The sequence below is a fragment of the Sciurus carolinensis genome, chromosome 4 (assembly GCF_902686445.1).
Source record: "Sciurus carolinensis chromosome 4, mSciCar1.2, whole genome shotgun sequence".
NCBI classification, from domain to species: domain Eukaryota; kingdom Metazoa; phylum Chordata; class Mammalia; order Rodentia; family Sciuridae; genus Sciurus; species Sciurus carolinensis.
This window is the reverse complement of record NC_062216.1, coordinates 99919494-99941284: the sequence shown is the minus strand read 5'-3', so window position 1 is coordinate 99941284 and position 21791 is coordinate 99919494. Positions and strand designations below refer to the sequence as shown.

Below are 21791 nucleotides of genomic sequence, written 5' to 3'. Positions count from 1 at the left end.
CACAGTGCCTGTCACAAGAAAAGTACTTAATATTTGTTTGTCTTATCTCAGTTTCATAGGAGTATTTTATTAGGCGACATAAAAGCATCATAGGAGAGGGTACCTTTACTTTGGAAAAATTTACAAATCAATTTAGGGGGACATAGAAACATGGTGATAATTGTAAAGCTGCGTATTAAAGATAATACATTTTATCCCAGGCTGAATAATGCAGTGTAGAGGGGTATAGAATAAAACAGTGGTCAGAAGAGTGTGGATTTGGAAATGCATACTCAGTTTCTACAGGTTCCACTCCACACTCCCACCCCTGTCAAGACACACAGATATGTGGAACTAGGGGGACTTGATAGGTGGGAGGTTGTCTACCACGATAACAGAGTTTTAGAAAAAAAAACATTCTAGTGCATTCATATTTCTGTTTAATAAAAATCAATGTGTCTACATTTAAGACAACTCTTTTTTGTTGGATATGTGATAAAGCAGAGATAGCAATAGGTGACACCACAGGCTGAAGGTGGGTAAGCATTTATTGCTATTAATAAAATTAAGTGCATTTAAAAGGTACCTTGCCCCAGTGACCGCTGTTCACTGCCTGACACATTCCTGTAATATTTGAAAACTATGACAGCTGTCAATGTTTATGCCTCTCCAGCCAGCAACATTGCCTACCATACATTCTCTTTCCAATGGTGAGATATTTTGTCAAGTTTATTGTATGAGCAATAATGTTCCGAATATTTCAAGGGCATAATCAGTTGATTTTCTGCAAATGAAGAAAAAATATTATTGATAGTCCCTGAGAAATATTTCTATTTATTAGATAGTAAAGAAATTCAAATATAATCTGCCAAAACATGAAAAAAACCCCCCAAAACATGAAAACTTTGAATGTTTGCTATGCATTTTTTTAAAATTAATGTCAAAATCAAATTCTGATAGACATTGTGTAAAGCACTAAATGTAGGCTAATTTATTCAATCCTTACAACAATTTTTAAAACAGGTGATGTTAGGTCCTGTTTTATAGATGAGGAAATCGAGGTTCACAGAGAGTTTAAATTATTTGGTCTAAGCCATGCATCTAGCAAATGACAAAATAGAGTTCTTTATCCATATGCGTCTAATTCCTAAACATATGCTTTTGTTTGCCAGTCATACGCTGTCACTCTTCCAAAATTTTTTTATGTTAGGCTTGAAGGCGTGGCTTTCTCCTATCAGTATCACTGTGTTATACTAACTGAAAAGAAATTGAAAACCTGGGAGACACAATAGGTAATATCAACACCATCCCAAAGGAAATATTTCTCTGCAGGTGGGAAATAGGGAATTCTTTGTGTTTTTCAGCCTCCTTTTGGTGAGAGCTAGGAGTCCAAGCAATTCAGGGGGGGTGGCATAAACTTCAACAATTGATGTTTAATTTCCAACTACTGATTTTATCATTCTTATGATACTGAGTTACTTAATGAAGCTGTGGGAAAGTAAGTAATGAGCGAACTATTTAGCTAGAAATCAGCAGTTGGTGTGAGAGGAACACTAAGTGCTGGAGAAAGGTGATGGACTGAGCAAATGAAAGGTAATGAAAAATTAACTGAACTGACTCTGTGACCTTCAGAGCCACCAGTGGAGTTGAGAATTAACCTCAGGTTCCATCATTTTCAGTCCATTGCTCTTTTAATGGGGAAGTCACCATTTAACTTGCTAACTTTTTAGTAATAGTCAATTCCAGGTTTTCCCATCACAACAAACTTGGAGTTCCATGTAAATAAAATAATTACTTAGATATTGAAAATGTCAGCACGTTACTCTGATGTGAGTTTGTAAAAGGCAGTATTTTTCACCTTGCTAATCACCTGCTCACTTGTGCTTTCTCTTCATATATATGTAAAATAAATATCAAATGACATATTCATTTTAATAAGAAGGGCTCAAATGTCAGAGAGTGTAATGAACCAGAGATATGATTATAATTGCCTTAACTGTTTGAAACCAACACATTTCTCAGCCTTGTTAGCATAATGGTGGTTTTACGTTCATTTTGAGGAATGAAATTGCTTCTTCCTGCCTGGAGATCCTTGATTTTGCATCATCTCAATGTGTATGAGTCAGTGGGAATTCCTACAAATCTCTATCGAAATGTCCTCCTGTAAAGGGAGTATCACATTATTTGTGGTTTTATAGGTAACTCAAAGAACCTCAATCATTCTTCTTCAATGTCTTTAGTAAGTTTTCATGTCTTTCAGTAATAAGCAAAGAATATGAGAAAGAAGTAGGAAGGAAGGGAGAGAGAAAGAGAGAACCAGAGAGAAAGTTAGAACAAGAGGAAGTAAGCAAAACTAAGTTTCTTGAGAACTACACCAGAACAATAACTTTATTTGCTGATACATCTAAATTACCTACCATTTTGACCAAGTTTTTTTTTTTTTTTTTTTTTTTTTTTTTGTACTGGGGATTGAACCCAGGGACATTTAGCTACTGAACTACATGCCCAACCCTTTTTATTTTTTATTTTGAGACAGGGTCCTGCTAAGTTGCAGCACCTGGCTAAGGTGCTGAGGGTGGCCTTGAACTTCAGTTCCTTCTGCCTGAGTCTCCTGGGTCACTGGGATTACAGGTGTGCACCATTGCATCCTGCTCTTACCTACTATTTTGGGTTTAGCTTGTTATCTGACTTACCTTGATAGTTCAGTTTTCAACTTGATTGTGGAAACAGAGATAGAAGTTGCTTATAATTGATTTTTATGCCAGTGGTTTCATTCAAAGCCTTTTTGTAAGCTTTGGGAAATGAAGCATACTTAACATTATTAGTGATCTTTTCTCTTAATTGATAATTTAAACGAGCAAATACAAGCATATTTTTGAGAGAATTTTGAAATATACTCCTTAAAAGATGATTGATTTTCAACTTAAGATTTGTTGTATAACTTAGTTTTTCTTTGTTTGTGTTAAATCATTTTTTATTCCATTTCTGCCATTGGAATGCCATTTAAATAGTGTTTTGTTTTCTTATGCCACAGAGCAAATTGCACTTAGGATCCCTGAGCTTTCGTTGCTTCTGTAATTAGTTTTGTGACTTTACAATTGTTCTACTTCTCTGCATCTCAGTTCCCATAGAAAGGTTTGGTCCCTGGCCCAGATGATCTGTTATGTCACTTGGAGCTTTATAATTCTATAATAGAAGAAACAGAACCTTGAAATGAAATGTAGACATGCTCTAGTTTAAGGAAATCTTGTGACTGTCCATGCCCATTTGCAAACTTGCTAACCCTGGGTGGTTTATAAAACAAACAAACAAAAAGCAAAGGATAGGGCCTGGGCTCAGTGGTAGAGTGCTTGCCTAGCATGTGTGAGGCACTTGGTTCCAGTCTCAGCACCACATATAAATAAATGAATAAAACAAAGGTCTAAAAAAAAAAAAAAAAAGGATATTTCACCTCTCAAAACATTTATCTTAGAATTTCTTTTAAGTAGATGATTTCATCGATGTATTAAAATGATATTCATTAATAATTTTTAATAATAAATTTTAATACTAAATGCATGGAGAAAATGAGATATAGTACTATTTAGTGAAGAGCTTTAGGATCATGGAAATTTATTTATTATCTGAGTGTTTTAATAAATGAAAGTTAGTGAAGAAAGGTCAATAGGAAAAAGTAGGATTAACATGTAGAGAAATCTTAATTTCTTCCGTCATAGTATGATTTTATTGACATGGTATGCATGATTTCCTGAACATAGGCTCTTAAGTCTTTGTGTGACCTCATGAGACTCTGAAAACTTAGGACTTAATTTTAGTGTCTGAGAATTGCTTAAAAAGCTACCATGATAGATGATTTTAAGTGCCAGCCAAGTGCTATTTCAAAGTCCTCATTTTACTAAACTCCCCAAAGGGGTGTCAAGTTCTGCTGTCACTGTTCTAGTTTTTCCTCTCAGTAGAAACCTATAGCTAGCTTTCTTCATTTTAGAAATGAACAGTGTTTGATATTAATAGATACCTGTGCCTTTCCTGCAATTTACTTTTATAATACGTTGCTTTTTTTCCCATATATTTTCATTTATGACCTTGTGACAAATCAAGTGTTCAGTAGAGATGGCGAATGGATTTGGTCTTGTGTGCTAGCTGGTCAGTTGTTGCTGAGTTGCCTAAAGTCATCTGGAGGAGTTCAGAGGGGACATCAGGGCTTGGTGGAAAAGAGTTGACTTGAGAAAAAGTACATTATACTGTTTGGCATGTGTACTGTTAGTTCTCTATCAACACTTGACTTACTGTGTTTCATAAACCTTACAGTTTCAGCATATTGGCCCCCCCCCCCTGCTTCTGGAAGGTTTTTTTTTTTTTCCCTTCCATATTTTTAAATTGGTGCATTATAGTTGTACATACTAATGGGATTTGTTGTTCTATATTTGTACATGCACATAGTATAATAATATAGTTTAGCCAGCACTTCCCTGCTCCCTCCTCACCTCCCACTCCCTTGATCCCTTTCCTTTATGGATCTCACTCTGATTTTAGTGAGATGCACCCCCATCTTTGTTTTTCCTTTTTAGGTTCCACATATGAGAGAAAACATAGGACCCTTGACCTTCTGAGTTTGACTTATATTGCTTAAAATAATGTCCTCTAGTTCTATCCATTTTCCTTCAGATGACATAATTTCATTTTTCTTTTTGACTGAATAAAACTAATGAGTATATATACCACATTGTCTTTATCCATTCATCTGTTGATGGACACCTATGCTGGTTCCATAGTTTGGCTATTGTGAATTGTGCTGCTATAAAGATGGATGTGCATGTACTGGGTCATATGGTGGTTCCATTCTTAATCTTCCAAGGAATCTCCATATTGATTTTCATAGTGGTTGTACTAATTTACAGTCCCACCAACAGTGTAACAGTTCCTTTTTCCAGCATTTATCATTGTTTATATTCTTGATGATATCCATTCTGACTGGTGTGGGATGAAATCTGTCAGCACATTCTTGTTAAATTGCCTTGTCAGTCACTGAGACTCTCCAGTGTCTGTCACCTCCTTTCCATTTCTGCTACTACCTGCTGGTTCAGGAAGTAGTCACTAGTTAAAGTGGAGTATTTGCTAATGTCTGCCTGCCTTCCTTCCTTCCTTCCTTCCTTCCTTCCTTCCTTCCTTCCTTCCTTCCCTCCCCCTCCCCTCCCCGCCCCTCTCCTCTCCCCTTCCTTCCTTCCCTCCTCCATTCCTCCCTACTTTCCTTCCTTCCTTCCTTTCCTTCTTTCTTTCCTTCCTCTCTTCCTCCTTCCCTCCCTCTCCTCCCCTCTCTTTCCCTCCCTTCTTTCCTTCCTTCCTTCCTTCCTCCCTTCCTTCCTTCCATACTTGGGGTTGAACCCAGGACTGCTCTACCACTGAGCATCTGTCTTTTTTATAGGCATGCACCACCATAGTTGGACAAATTTCTTATTCATAGCCACTGCCCATCATAGTTGATACTGTCTTGCAGCCTGGAAGCCTTTGCCTATTTCTGTTTGCAGTTTGTTGTCAAGGTTGACCCTGAAAGAACTCATGTTTTACTAAATTCCTGCAAATGGAATTAATTCCTTTCTTTGAGTTCCCACACTACATTTCTTGTACTTTAATTGAATTCATACTTAAAATTATTCAGAGTTTTGCATGTCTGTGTCCTCAGTCAGCTATATGTGCTTTGCATATGAAATATTTTTAATATAATAAATTTTTGCCACTTGATGAACAAATTGGAAAAATGAATCTGGATATCCATGAACTTGGGTATGTTTACATCCTTAAAAATAGTTAACACAGTAACGGTAATAAAATAACTGATTATACCAGTACAATTTAATAAAAATATAATCACTTAATTTTACTCATAGAGCATATCTAAGTAAGAAAATAAATGAACATATATATCAACCAAGAAATACTCTGTCTTGGGAAAAATATTTTTAATAACTTATTTGGTGAGCTGATGAGGTACAGCAGTGTATGATGATTTTACTTGGTATAATCTATGGTACAGAGAGCAGCTTGGTGGTCTAGCCTCTTGAGGGAGCAATAGGTTACTTTTATGCTGATGTTCTCTCTTCCAGACCCTCTGTATTTGCTCCAACAATTTTCACTTTGTACCACAGAGTGCAAAAGAATTTTCAAAAAACTCAAATTCAATAACAAAATAAAGTCTCAAGAATGGTAAGATGGAAGAAAATGATACAACAGAAACTGTTTTCATGGGCCCAAGTGAAAAATGAATGAGTTTACTTAATCAAGTCACTGCCCATAAATCATGCCATTTCTCACACTTGTCTGGCCCTAAAGTTTTGTGGTATTGTCTGAGTAATTTCCTAAGTGCTTCTAACAGCTGAAGAACCTAAGTGCTCAATTGATTATATGTAGCCTAAAATGTTGTCATGCCTGATTAGATCAAGTCTTCTCAGAGGCACAAATCTCACTAATGGTTGTTTTGATGAGTGTGATGAATAGGTGAATTAGTTTAATACATGGTGATGATGATGAACAAATCCAAGCCCACATATGAGACTCCTTGATTTTTAAAAAATGCATTTATTGTGTAGTTGTATCTTTTTTATTTGGGGGCATGGTCTAAACCATCTTTTCTCAATAGGAGTATCATCATAATTGCCTCAGAGGTTTTTTAAACCATGTATGGGCACTCTTAAAAATTCTAATTCCCTTCCCTACAAGGAACTAAGTCCTTTCCATGGTTTTCTCTATGTCCTGACTCTAGTAAACTCCTGTCAGTTGAGCCTTAAGCCCTCAGTGTCTGTCCCTTCTGCTTCCATATATCCCTTGAACATGGCTGATTATGCTGCTGACTGGTCCAGGCCAAACTGATTTTTAGAGAGACCAGGGTACATGTTCCTTGACTCTTGGAAGCTGACATCTTGTCTGGCCACCTGCTCCTCCTTGTCATTAGTCCTGCACTTTGGGCTGGTAGGGCCCAGTTAAAAATGGCAATTACCATTATATTATGGCTCTCTCATTGAGAATTCTTTAATTGCCTATGTAACAGGGATCTTTCAACCCTGGCCCAACTTTTCAGCCTCATCTCTCCATGTCCCACCACCCTCCTCCTCTGCACTGTTCCCTCCAAACTCTCAAACTCTGAGCCACGTCAGATCACTTTCATTTCCTGAGAGCACCTGTGATGAACAGTGTTCTCTCTTGTGAGCAACTCCCTCATCTTACCTGAGGGAGTCCACTGATGGTGCACATATCCCTCTCATTGAGAAGACTTGTCCTGAACCATCAGGTAGAAATGACTACTCTTTTCTTTCTCTAATCCGTAACAAATTTATTTTTACACATCCCACATTTGTTGCACATATTTGTTTACAAATCTGTCCCCTTAATGAAATATAAATAATCTAAGTCCAGGAGCCCATGTGTTCATCTCACAGTCTCCCAACACTAAATCCTTTTTTATTCTGGCACTCAGTAACTTAGTGCTTGTTGAGTAAGCATTTATAAGCGTATCAACAGCTATTAAATTATAAATTCTCATAGAGCAGATACTGTGTCTTACAGATTCTGGTCAAACGCCTTTACGTGTCAGAAGTGCTTAATAATTCATTCAGTGTATAGTTGAAGAAAGGAGAGGAGAGCATCTCAGATGAATGAGAACCATGTATAGCATCAATTGATTTAAAAAAAAAAAGTAGAACGAAGAAGACTTGACTAAGTAAGTGCCGATGCCGGTTTCATTCCATTGTTTTTTAGGGTTTGTGGAAGTGTCTATAGATTAGGTTTGTAGTTGCAATTGTTGTTGTTTATTTATTTTAGTTAGATGAGTGCTTTTGAGTAGGGATACGTTCTAAACACTTGTGATGAGTATGACAGATGCATATTAGGGAATTATTTTCAAGCTTCCTATTTCAGTGGGTCATTTATGCTTACACACAAATTCTCATTCCACATTAATTCCTCCTGTTTAAACTCTGTTGTGGAGTCTGCAGAGCTGAGATTGCTGTTGGGAACATTTGAATTATTCAGTAATGCAAGCAAGTTGCAGAAGAGAGAAACACCCCTGCCAACCTAACTAGACCTTTCTAGGCATATTATTGTTCTCACTGGTGTAGTCAGTGGGTGAATCTTAAAGATGGCTTACACAAGGCAAACCTGCATGTAAAGATTTTCTTTTGAAGTGTAAACATGTGGAACCTGAAGATGCATGCAGTTTTCACCCTTATGTTGTTCAACAGCTGATGGATAAAGAAACAAAATGTTAGGAGACTTGGACATCAGAGCATCATGTTTGAGGAGTGCCTGGAAGCAACATCTGTGCTGATGTTGGTTAAAGTATTGTAGTCCTCAGATTTCTACTTCCTGGTGATTTGCAGACTTGTCACAGTCATGAGCACTCACTTCTAGGACCAAACATGCTTCAGGCATTGACTTTAGGAGAAATAAATACCAAGAGACTACTAATCTAGCCAATTATCTAAATTATGTGGAAACATATTGCCAACTTAGCTGTTAGTAAGTGAGTTGAAATATTGTCACTGTTTTCAGAGTAGGCATGAAGAGGGATTGGGGAAAATGTTGATATGAAATTCAAGTGTGTGACATAATTAGGTGAGTGTATGAAGGAGCAGAGCAAAAGTTAAGAGCTAGAGAGATTGGTTTTAAATTGCAGCTCCATTAGCAACTATGAGAATACAGATAAATTAATCTCTCTGTGCTTTTATATATGAATAGGAATAGAAATTGCTTCCCATATAGTTGTTATGAGGATTGTAGGATATAAGGTCAATAAAATATTTTGAAAGTTCATGTCACTTGGCAAGAAATTCCTATTTTTATATTAGCATTCAATTGAAATGGTTGGAAAGCAGTGGATCACATCATGAAGATAGTCAAGGCTCTCTAAAGATATCTAAAAGTCTAACAATGTTTAGAAAGGTACATGATCATTATAAAAATACACAGAAAACCAAACCAAGCTGTTGAAAAGAGCAAAAGAGAAAGTACAGATCTACCCAACTTCCCCATCCATTAATAAGTAAGTCATGCCAACCAGTCATCTTTCTCTGCATTTATTTAGATACATGTAAGGCACATTTCCATTGAAATCCATGTGATGACCACTTAGCTAAGATGAAAATCCAACTATTTTTTAAAAATTTCTACTCCAGATATTAACACTTGAGTATGGCTTCCTCTTAGCAGCTGGTACCCTCTGCCTGGAGAACATCTTACCACATGAATGACCTACACTGTGGGTAAGTCACCTTACCAAGTGAATGTCTTCTACACAGATCCAGGGTCCAGGTTAACTGGTTTGATGCCTTGTCTTTGAATCTGGGTTTCTAATAAGACCTCCACCCTCTCTAGGGGACAGAATCCAGTCAGGGGCTCCCACTGTATTCTCTTCCCCTCAGACCCCAGCTGTCCATCTCATAAAGAAACCATGATTGTTCCTTTTATTGTTTTTCCAGGAAGCTCTTTGGCCTTTTTTAATTTCATGGAGGCAGATAGGAACTTGAAGGGACAGCATTACCTACCAACCCTGTGAGCTGTAGGCCACATTAGCCTTGACATTATTGTGTTTGCTTTTTCCCCTAGTTGCTTTGTCTAGTTTTACTGTATGCTAGTATAGTCTAAGGGCATTATTGACTAACTCATTTATTCCTTGAACAACTCTATGAAGCAGATTCAGTTTTCATCTCCTATTTTTTTTTTTAAACTGATGATAAAGTAAACCACAGCGAATTTAGGGTATACAATAGTGAGTGGTTGAACTAGTGATTCCCATATCTGTGATTGTAATGATGTACTATGTTTCCTCTTCAATGCTAAATTTTCACTAAAATTCTTCAGAACATTAATATTTTGGGGGAATCCAATCTTTTTAATCAGTTTTAATTTGATGACTATTTAGTTTTACCCAGATTTCTAAAAGAGTTATATAGTATGTAATATGTAACTATATAAGTGAGAAGAATGTCATTGTATACACATATTATTTACTTCTGCACTTGATAGCTTAGACTCTATTTCCAGAAAATAGAGTGGCATATCAAAAGGACTATACGTTTGTCATTTTGACAAACATTTTAAAACTTTGAAAAATAGATCAAAATGGATTTCTACCTTGTTTTGTGAGAATATCATTTCCCCACAGACTCTTCCATCTTAGTAAACTGAATACTTATTCATATAAAACTGCACAAACCTCCTTCTTCAGGACAGTAACTCTCTAACAACATTCACTCATGAAATCATAGTTCATGGCCACAGGAGCGAGCCCTCTCTCTTCCTCTTCAGCTCATCTGACTCTCGCTTTCTTCTCCCGTCTCAGGGCCTTTGCAGTTACACTATCTGCCTAGCACACTGTATGACAAGATCTTCCCATGCTTGCCTGTTTTCACTTTCTCAGTTCAAGTGTTGTGCCAGAGAGGCCTTCCCTGAACTGAGCCTCTCAAGCACTTTCACACTGCTTGATTTTAATGTCTCTACTGTTCTTAACACTAACAGAAATACAAGTGGCTACCTCTTTATGGGTTGTGTCTTTCCTCTCCTCTGGAAAGTGAACTCAATATCAGGCCTTCAGGTTCTCTTAGGCTGTTTTATGCCTACATCCTAGAATAGTGGCTGTTACATAACAGATGTTCAGTAAATATGTGTTAAAAGAAAGAGGGGTTGTGGTTGAATGAATGTGACCCTTCTCCTTGATCACAATGTATTACTTAATTTATATACATCCAGCTACAGTTGATTGTTTCAGAGGTAGGCATCCTTCCAGCTGGGGGTAAATTCATGACGTTTGGTGATTGTAATGAAGAAAAAGATGGCAGCTCTTCTCAGGTGCCAGAACTATAAAATGCAAAGCTTAAGATCTCTAGGCATCTGTGTTTCCTTCCACGTGGACAAGAGAAGTAGAAGAAACAGTTAAAAAAGAGCTGATAACAGAGGCACACCTAAAAAGTTTTGCTGTCTATGTCCTTGTTTTAGCTCTTTTCATAGGGTCAGCTGCATGGATTTTTCACCATAGATTTCTCTTTTTCTGTCACAACTAAATAAGCCCTAATATGTCACTTGCTACTGAGTAGCTAATATTTGTCTATCTCACAGGAGAAAACTAGCTTTTTATTTATTTGTATGTCAGTGCTCATTATTGAGAATGAACTTCTTTGAATATGCTCAAAGACCAACTGTGTTTCTTCTTTTATAAAATAAAACGTTAACTTCTTTAGCCAATTTTTTTCTTATGAGGTGCTTATAGTTTTTCTCAGTAATTTAGAGAATGTTTTGTATTTTTACATTCATTTTTATCTATGGTATATGTAGCAGATATTGTATTTTAACTTTAATTTTTGAATCATTTTTGTATAGAATTTTAAAATGCATTAGTTATCAAATAGTTTAGTCTTTCCTCTGGGCTTTGTTTGAAGCTTATGAGATACTCTTCACACTAAGGTTTCAAAAATGATATATGTTCTTCCTATCTTGTCCAATTACTTCTGGTTGATAATATATTTTCTGCTATTTACTTTAAAATAGTTTAGCAGTGTTATAGATGTGTGTTTTTGTTGTGGGCTGTGCCATGTGGACAGCGCCAGAAGGGCGCCTGATCACATCGGCAGTGAGGAGGTTAATTGACATAAGCACACTCAGGTGATTTATCATCCACGCACACAATGCATGCACATGTGTTCTCGAGCACTCCTAATCGTGCCTGCTTGGACATCTAGCTTCTTGCCTAATCTTTGCATAAGAGGAGTGGCCCTACTCTCTGCCTCCTGGAGGTGATATAAGCGGGCTGTAGGCGGAAGGCGGAGTGTGACAGTAAGGAGCAGCAGCAAGCAGAGAAAAGCGGCAAGCAGAAAGAGAAGCAGCGAGTAGGGGCAGCGGCAAGCAGAGAGAAGCAGCGCACCTTTAGCACATACTCCTAGCACGTACCTTTAGTTCACAGGGTGCAGGATGCACCATTAAGAAGAAGCTGCAGAAGCCTAAGAAGAAATAGATCTCTGATAAACGTAGAAGCCTTTCTTTCTCTATGTTTCTCTCAGTCTCTCTCCCCTCAAAGATTCTTTCTTATGCAAAGTCTCTCTCTCTCTCCCTAAGAAAAGCCTTTCTTCCTCTAAAGCCCAGGGAACAAGCAAATAAGCGAGAAAGCAGCCCACTAAAGAAAGATAGTAAAAGTAGTTCGTTTCCAGTTGCTGCAGGCGGTGACAAATATCCGCGGATCTGGTACCGCAAAGAGCCAGCGACATGTTTTAGGCAGTAAAGTTAAACCCAAATCATCTTAATCAGGATAACATACTTTGGATGTGACAAGATAGTGTTTAAAGTTTAATTGTAAGTCCACATGCTGGAGTGGCTGCTCTGGACCAGTACACCATCAATGGTTAATGAGCACCAGAGGTGGTGTAATTATTATGGATGTTAGAAGTGTTTTTCTCATTTTTACTGGTGAAATGTATGGTAATCAGATGTGTGGATTAACAACTTCACACCACCATATGGTTATAATAAAAACGACAGGCAATAGTAAGTATTGGAGAGAATTTGGAGAAGTTGAAATCCTCATACACTGATGGTAGGAATATAAAATAGTGTAACCACTTGGGGAAAACTGTGGCAGTTCCTCCAAATGTGACAAGTCTAATTACTGTAGGCTCAACAGTTCTCCTGCTCGGTATATACCCACCAGAAATGAACCATGTGTCTGCATAAAAACTTGTATATAAACCTTCATGGCAGCATTATCTACATGGGAACAAATACCACACCCAAATGCCTAACAACTGATGAAAAATATGTGGTTTGATTAGGCAATGGAATATTATTTGGCCATAAAAAGAAATGAAGTAGTGATTCTTGCTATAACATGGATGAATCTTAAAAATGTTATGCTTAGTGAAAGGAGCTGCTCATAAAAGATCACATTATGTGATTCCATTTATATGAAATACCTATAAGTAGGAAATAAAGGAAGACAGATGACTTGTTTCCAGAGACTGGGTAAAATGGAATAGAGTATGAGTGTTAACAGGCACGATAGTTTTTTTGGGGGAGGGGGGAAGAGATAAAAATGTTCTAAAACTAAATGGAGGTGATAGTTGCACAATTCTGTATACATGTTATAAACTAAATTGTACCTTTTGAAAGGACAATTTCATAGTACAAGAATCATATCTGAGTAATGCTGTTATGAAAAAAATATGTGGATTGCTTAACGACAGATAGATGGACATATATTCTGAGAAATGCATTCTCAGGCAATTTCATCCTTGTGCAAACATCACAGAGTTTATCTACATGAACCCTGATGGTATAGCATACTATACACCTAGGTTATATGGCACACACACACACATATACACACTGTATAGCCGTGATGAACAAAACACACATCAGGCATAAGAGAAAATGGTGCAGTCAAGAGGGGCTGTAAACACGAGATGTGTCAGTCTGCTGCTGGCTTAATTACAGAAAATTTTCTTATATATAACTAAAAGAAGTATACTCCAAAATAACACTGATTAGTATAGCAAATGCATAAACCAATAGATCATATATTGTCATTATTGAATATTATGTGGTATATATGATTCCATGAGCTCTACTTTTATACAGCTGGCAGTGCAGTAGGTTTGTTTACACCAGCATCACCACAAACTTGAGTTAAACATGAGTGTTGGTCTGTGATGTTGGAATGGCTGTGATGTCACTATGTGATATGAGTTCTTCAGCTACAGTATGACCTCATGGGACCACTGTTGCATTTGCAGCCCATTCTTGATTATGACTATGTTGCTAGAGTGAATAGCTCACACATGCCTAGTGAGCCCTTGCTTATGCCTTATAGGGTGGTCCCCTGGGCTTAAGGACTCCTTAAATCCTGTGTATTGAATGTTTAGAGAATTATCTACACTGATAATTATAGAAACTCAGATAAATTATGCCATCAGAATATAGTCACATCTGCCTTAAAGTGCTGTTTGGAGTGCCTGAAAAGATGGAGCTGGAAGGTGATTAAACTCAGAGAGCGTATTATGTGACTGTTTGGGGTCCTGCTTGCTAATGAGTGTTTGTCTCTTTGTTACATTTGGTCTGAGACTTGCTCTGGGAGTGCAGTTATAGTGAAAGAGAGCTGCCTAACCCTCACATACTTCAGCAAGGGAAGATAGCAGATAATTACAAAAAGCCTGAATTGGATAAAACAATTATTCATAGTTGATAACTCAGGAAAATTATTGACCTTCACCTATTCCTCATGCTTGCAATCACTTTACTGAGTTATCTATTAATTTTAAAAGTTTCTATTAGTTAATTCTCTTGTTTTTCTCTATGCAAAATTAAATCTTCTACAAGTAAAAAAATTTTTCTCTAATTCTTTTTATTTTATATTGTATTCTGTAGACATTCCAAAATGATGCCAAATGATAACATCCTTTGTAGCTCTAATTTTCTTGTCAATAAGTGCAACCAATAGTCAATATAATCAATACAAACTTCAAATATCAAAGTCAAAATATAAGGTCCATATAAATTTTAAAATTAAAAGATCAATAAAAAATGTACCTTAAGCACTTCTGTGGCTTTGATCACTATATTTAACCTCTCTGAATTATGTAATCTCATCTGGAAAATGAATTCTGCCAATAATCACTATTTATTGCCACTATGGTGAGAGTTAGATGAAATGGTTTATTTAAAGATCTGAGCTCAGAGCCTACAACTGGCTCAATGAATAAACAGTAGGTGTGGAATTTGTGATATAGGTTCATTTTGAGTGCAGTGGGGCATGTTGGAGGGAATGATCCATTCTTCATGCCTAGGTGGCAACTGTGGGAGAGGTTGAAAGTGTTGGAAATTTCTAGGGGAGAGAGTGTTGTGGATAGGTAGTTTAGGAACTGCAGAAATTGAAATGTCTGGAGAAGAGTCTATGAAATACAGGGGTAGAGCTACCCCCCGAAACACAGCCAGGTCTATATTTCAGTCAGAATGTAGCTAGTGTTTAGTGCTATGTAATGAGTTTGGTTAGGCGTGGTGGTGCACACTGGAAGCTCCAGCTACTGTGGAGACTGAGCCAGAGGAACTCAAGTTCAAGGCCAGCCTTGGCAACTTAACAAGACACTGTCTCAATTAAAAAGTAAAAAGGGTTGGGAATGGAATATTACTCCGCAATGAAGAATGGAATATTACTCCGCAATGAAGAATGATAAAATTATGGCATTTGTAGGCAAATGGTCGAAATTGGAGAATATCATGCTAAGTGAGATAAGCCAGTCTCAAAAAACTAAAGGACGAATGATCTCGCTGATAAGCGGATGAGGACATATAATGGGGGGCGGGAGGGGCTAGCATTAGGTTTAGGGTTAGGTTTAGAGTTAGGCTAAGGAGAGCAGTAAGAATGAAGGAAAGAAGGACTGTGTAGAGGGAAAAGAGGGGTGGGAGGGGTGGGGGGAGGGGAAAATAAAATAAACATCATTACCCTATGTAAACGTAAAAAAAAAAAATAAAAAAAAAATAAAAAAAAAAAAGGGTTGGGGATGTAGGTTGCGGGTAGAATCCTCAATCTCTAGTACTTAAACAAAAAAGGAATTTAGAATTTCTGTTAGGCAATGAATTTTACGCAAGGGAGCCATTTGTTCAGGTATTTTCTGTAGAGAAGTTCCTTTAGGAGGGATCGTGGTGAATGAACTGGGAGATTGGAAACTAGAAGACCCATTAAAAAATTTAAGACTGCTGGCGTGGTGGTGTATGCCTGTAATCCCAGCGGCTCAGGAGGCTGAGACAGGAGGATGGTGAGTTCAAAGTCAGCCTTAGCAAAAGCGAGGCACTAAGCAACTCAGTGAGACCCTGTCTTCAAATAAAATACAAAATAGGGCTGGGAATGTGACTCAGTGGTCGAGTGTCCCTGAGTTCAATCCCTGGTCCCTGCCACCCAGAAAAAAAAAAGAAAGAAAGAAAGAAAGAAATGTAAGACTGGGAAAGTAGCTGGCATTGGAAGCACAGGTCATGGTGGTAGAAGCTTTAAGGTTAAGAGAGAGGAAAAAAGGAAGGTGACCAGGGAGTCTTGCTTGGAAAAGTAGGTGGACAGTTTTGTGGTATTAGTTTCTTGTGGTTATTGTAACAAATCCTTACAAAGTCGTTGGGTTAAAGGAACTGAAATTTATGGTTTTCACAGTTTTGGAGGCCAGAAGTCGTAAATCAGAGTCAGTGGGCTGAACTCAAGGTTTTAGCAGAGTCATTCTCTACTGGAGGGTCTTAAAAGAGAGAATCCTTGCTTTTCCTTTTCTAACTCCTGGTGGTTGTTGGCATACCTTGATCTGCGGCCACCTTACTCTAATCTTCAAAGCCAGAAGATGAAGGGCTCTCTGTTCACATCTCAATTTCTATTCCTCTGTTGGTATCAAATCTCCCGGCACTTTTCTCTTATAAGAATGCATGTGATTGTAATTATGACCCACCCAGAGAACCCAGGATAATCTCCTCATCTCCAGATTCATAGTGTAGTCACATCTGCAAAGACTCTTTTTTTTTCCTTTTCCCAAATAAGGCCCTATCTATAGGTTCTGACAATTAGAACTTGGTTATTTCACCTTATTTCACTTTCTCCAGTTGCCATTTACTAGGATAGGAAATACAGGAACTGTGAGATTGGGGAAAGGTAGTGAACTAAATTTTGTACCTGAGTTTCAGATTTTTAAGAAGGACCATATCCCACTCTCTCTTTTTTTTAAATCCATTTTTAAAAACAGACAAGTTTTATCTCTTTTCTCCCACCAAACTCAGGGACTGCATATTGTACTTTCTTCTGGAAACTATATCACCCTGAATTAATCCCACATTTCTTCAGATCATTAGATTCTGTTTATCTCACGTTAACCAGAGTAACTTGTCAAATGTGACAAAACTGGGCTTCTTTTAAGTAATTTCCAAAAGTATCAATCACAATCTAATGCCTCATAAGAAATACTACAAACCTTGTCTTCACCTCAAATATTTTAGTGACTGAACCAAACTTTACTCATGCAGAAGTTGAAACTTTTTTTTTTAATCACTGGCCTTTTCAGCTCAGCGGGACTAATAAATAAATGTTTGGAATAAACAACCAAAACTGCAAAATGAAGTTTCTTTTTTGTGTGGAGTAATACCTGTCATTTGTGATAAAGTTCCACCTGTGTGTTCAGGCTATCAGAGGAAGCTGTTGAGACAAATTTTTAGTCTGTTCGTGCAACTTCACATCTAAAAGTCTATTCTTACTTTCTTGAAAGCTGGATAATCTTGTTAAGTACTTTCCAATGACCCTATCTTTCAAAATTACTTGGTATCTTAGATTCTAGCTGAATTTAGCTTTTCAGCAAGTTTCAGTTTCAAAATACTTCTTTTTTTTTTTTTTTTTTTCCATTTCCAAACCTCTTTTTGCCTGTGCACAGTCTGTCTCCTTTTGCCACAGCAGTCGTAGTTTGGAGAAAAAATATTTTTTCTTTAAATACGTATACTGAATTTCCAGAGATAATGTTTGTTCAATGAGTAAAATAATGAATAAACGAATCAGAGAAATCAAATGTTACATTCAAATCACTCCTAAGGACTGAGTAAATTTTCTTTCAGTTACGCAATAAATGTTTTGATTTCCTTGCCTTTATAAAAAACAAACAAACAAACTCTGAAAACCATTTTTTTTTTTGCATTTAACAAAATGCATGTATAAATAACAACTTCCAAATTCTAGCCCATGAGGTAATGTAATGCCCAAAATAAGAACCCCAGGGATGGCCCAGTGACATGGGGCTCCTTTATAAATCCAATGACACCACCATTCTCACGGGTTTTCAGTTAATGGATTATGTATTAGGGCAAAGGCCCTAAATGCCACCTTCCTCTTCTACTCTGCTTCCCATAATAAAACACCTCACCATAGCTAATGTGAAAAAAGTTGATGATTTTGATTAGATAAGAGACTCTTCATTTATTCAGCAGGTGTTTGGCTTCTGCTTGTGTTTGAGCTTTTGCTAGTTTCTGAGCCTAAGCAATATTTGGTAAAGACTTTGCAAGCTGCCAGTAGTCCAGACAGTACCCTGAAAAATAGGCAAATAAAGGCTCTTAATAATTGTCAAATTTTAATTAAGCCTAGATTTGTTCTGCTTATTGGTACAGGACAATTTTCAGGAGAGATTGTATGATTCAGAGATGTTGGTCTCTGTCACGTGTGGAAAATTTATGCTGGAAAGTGTTTGTAAAGTGATAAGGCATTATTGACTCTAAATATTTATTAGCCCTATTTATATCTCCATAGGAAATTAAATAGATTGGTTTTTATCCTTTGTCTCTGTTTATAAGCTCTATTTCTACTCCTATTAAAAAATTTAGTGGAATCGTTCCACCCAGGTATAGCAGTGAAGTCCTCTCTATGTGTTGTTGGAGCTTGGCTGGTGCTTTTTGGAACTTACTCTATCCCTTCAATATGAGAACTTACTCTGTAAAACACATATAATGTATGGTTTCCAAGCTAGTAATTTAAAAGGTCACAGATAGTCAAATTGTTATTACACTGAAACTATTAACTTTGGAATTCATATAAATACCAAGTAGATTTTCTTTTACAAGTTGCATCTGTGGTAGGATGATATTTGTTTCTTTTTTGAAAAGAATACTTGTTAGTTGGTTTCAGTTACTGAGTAGAAAAGAGGGAGCAGGAGACCTGCAACTATTGGGTGACCCACAGGTCACTTTTAGTCCATCTGTTCCTTAAATAGGTCATGTTGTAATGCTCATTTTATGTATGAGGAATTTGAAGATTTTATTTCCTATTATTAAAACTTCATCCTATATAAATAAAAAAGAATACTTGAGCCTTTTAAAACTAATATATATTTCAGAATACATATATATTTGTTTAGATTATTTTAATTTTATATAAATAGCTATAAATTTTTTTTTGTTTTTTTCATAGTGTGGTTTACAAAATAATTGGAGTAAGAGTTATCCACTTACCTGATTTTTTTGTTGTTGTTGTAGCTAAATCAGTTTGACTGTTTTTAGGTTTACTGTACTTTCTCCTCATTACACACTGTTATTTTATTTACCACCTGATTTTGCTACTGAATTGTTTCTGAGTTTGTTATTCCACTAAAGTTCAGGCTCCTTGAAATCAGGGAATGTATCTTTAATATTTATTGTATGTTTGGTAGTGCTTTGTTAGGTCTTGAACATTCAATATTTGCTTGAAAAATACTTTCAGAATTGTGCAGAAGTTTAAAGAGAATTGCTATTTTTCAATTAGAAAAAGGCAACCTGAGATGTCACTTTAAGAGGCTGCCTGGCTGTTAAGTATGAGAATCAGAATACCAATGGACAATCAACAACTGGCATTGATATTCTCCCCTCGGCATATTTTCTGGGCTAATAACTGAATGGGAAACTTTCTTAAAATAGGAAAGTAGCTTGTTGAGCATTAAATTGGAGGAGGCAGATTACACATGAGCTGACTTAGTGTTGTCATCAGGGAGAATAGGTGGGTGCTCTACTATATGGGACTAATAGCCCTAAGTACTGGACAGGAAAGGGGGCAGGAAGGGAATCCTTTCCCTTGAATGCTCCTAGAAAGGTGTTACTAAATTCTCACTTATCTGCTGTCTTATTGTAGATGTATAAAATATGCCTTTTCCATTAGCCCCATATTTCTTGATACTGGTTAGAGTTTAACTGTCTAGGACTCAGTTTTAGTTGTGTAGTTTTGATGATCTTTTAAGTCCAGAGACCAGGGATTTAATTGGAATTTGAGGATGAGTGGTTACTAGAACAAGTTGGCCAGTTCACTTACAATTTTGATTATGTATTTCTCCAGGTATTATTTCTAATTCATACACTGTTTTTCTGGAACTTTTTTTTTCCCCCAAGAACTTGTTTTCTTCCTTGTTTTGGCTACATCTGCATTTATAATAGAAAGACAGACACATTCAGAATTTTTAACTGAATGTTGAAGTTCAATATCATGTTATAAAACTACATGCATAAAATTATGGGAATCTTAACTCAAGCCAAGAACAACCCATGGAGGGAAAAGTAACCTTGCCATCTGTAAAGCCCGTTGAAGTAGGATTTGTGTTTTTGTGTGTGTGTTTAAAAGTGAGTTACACAGAAAACAGACTTTTCTATGAATAAGTATAGTTATGTTTGGACTCTCATTCTGGTTTTTTCCTCTTCATTTCTCTCCTGTTTTTGGTCTAACAGAATTGTAAAGTTAAATTTCATGGAGTTTTACTTCTCATCACACAAATATTTTTTGTTTGATTTTGCCTTGCCATTATGTGTTATGGATCATAATTGTGGAAAGAAACAATGTAATGAATAAAGTCTTTTTTTTAAGCATATTAATATCTGATGGTGATAAAAAAAATCCCTTATTTTATATTTGTAATTAGCAATGTAATTTGTCCTTTAATAACCAAGGCACTGAAATTGCATTATTTTCCTCTAAGTACGTATATCAAGGCACTGAAATTGCATTATTTTCCTCAAAGTACGTATATAGCTTAGTTTTAGAGTCTTAACCACACTGCAGGATTTTGCTCTATCTCTTGATTTTCGTGAACTCTGAAAGAAAGAGCTTAATTAACATTTTCTTAGGATACTTAATGAGCAAAAGCTGGAGCCACAGGAAGGGTTAGAGAATTTCCACTCAAGTGGAGATCTAGCTTTGTAAATATAATATCACCGTAATTTTTCAAATGGAAATGTTCTAATTTACTGTTTGCCAACCATTACTGGAGTCATGGTGTCTGGCTTAGGGGACAGAAAGGATTATTTTAATTTGATTTCTGACTAGTGTTCTTTTTATCTGACTTAATTCCAAATATAAATATATCTGATGTTTTCTTTCTAGGAATATTTCAAAACATGATTCCATTTTATGATCTGTGCTTCATTGTTCTGTTGAATGTGTTTTTATTTTTCTCAGTGTTCAGTAATTCAGTGGAAGCAGTAATGTTTGAGAACCTGAATGAAGTAAAAAAGAATATCAGGTTGATATGAAAAAAAGAAGACCTGTTCAGATATCAAAGTTCTGAAAGAGACACACACAGGAGTAGTGGTCCTGTGGAGGAATAAGACAACTTGCAAATGAGATTTTCATTAAAGTATTAGAGACAGAAATATAATTTAGCTATTAAAATTATTCCCAATAAGTCAAGGATGAATGTGAAGTACAATTCAGAAGTTTTGGAACCCTCAAGTCATCAATATAGATAACCATTTTTCAGAAAAGGATGTAGCTTTTAAAAAAAGTCAGTTTTCATTGGGATTTTTTTTTAATTCAATAATTGCCTCCCTTGTTGACCAGAACATACTGAACTTACGTTTTTATTAATTTGTATTAATAAGTTACTGTTATGAGGTATAGGACTGTTACTACCACAGAGGATAACAGGATACCTTAATATCCACTTTCTGATTTTCTAATTTACTTCTTTCATAGATGTATAAATATGTACAAGAAAAGGTGCTGATAATGGTCTTGTTTACTTGTTTAATCTTTTCCTTAATGGAAAAGAATATTTACCCAAGGTCTGTATGTTCATCTTAAATATCCAAACTGTAATAGTGACATAAAACTCATCAGGGTAGATGTGACAAATGGCAGGAGACAGTCCTGCACTACTGTGTTCTAACTGATCGTGGGCTATGAGTTCCAAACAGTTTTGCATTTTTAATAACTCACATTTTAATTCAGGAAGTACTTCTGAGCATCTGTACTTCTAATGAAAATTTAGAAATAAATCTGAAACAGTTACTTCTCTCAAAGAGTGTGGAGGGTTCATGTTGGT

The 21791-nt window shown here is 36.4% G+C and overlaps 1 protein-coding gene across 1 annotated transcript in view; it reads left to right on the top strand.

Annotated features, from left to right (window-relative positions):
* The window catches only part of Cpne8 (copine 8), a 194091-nt gene that overhangs the window by 7938 nt on the left and 164362 nt on the right, over positions 1 to 21791 (top strand). The window lies entirely within an intron of this gene.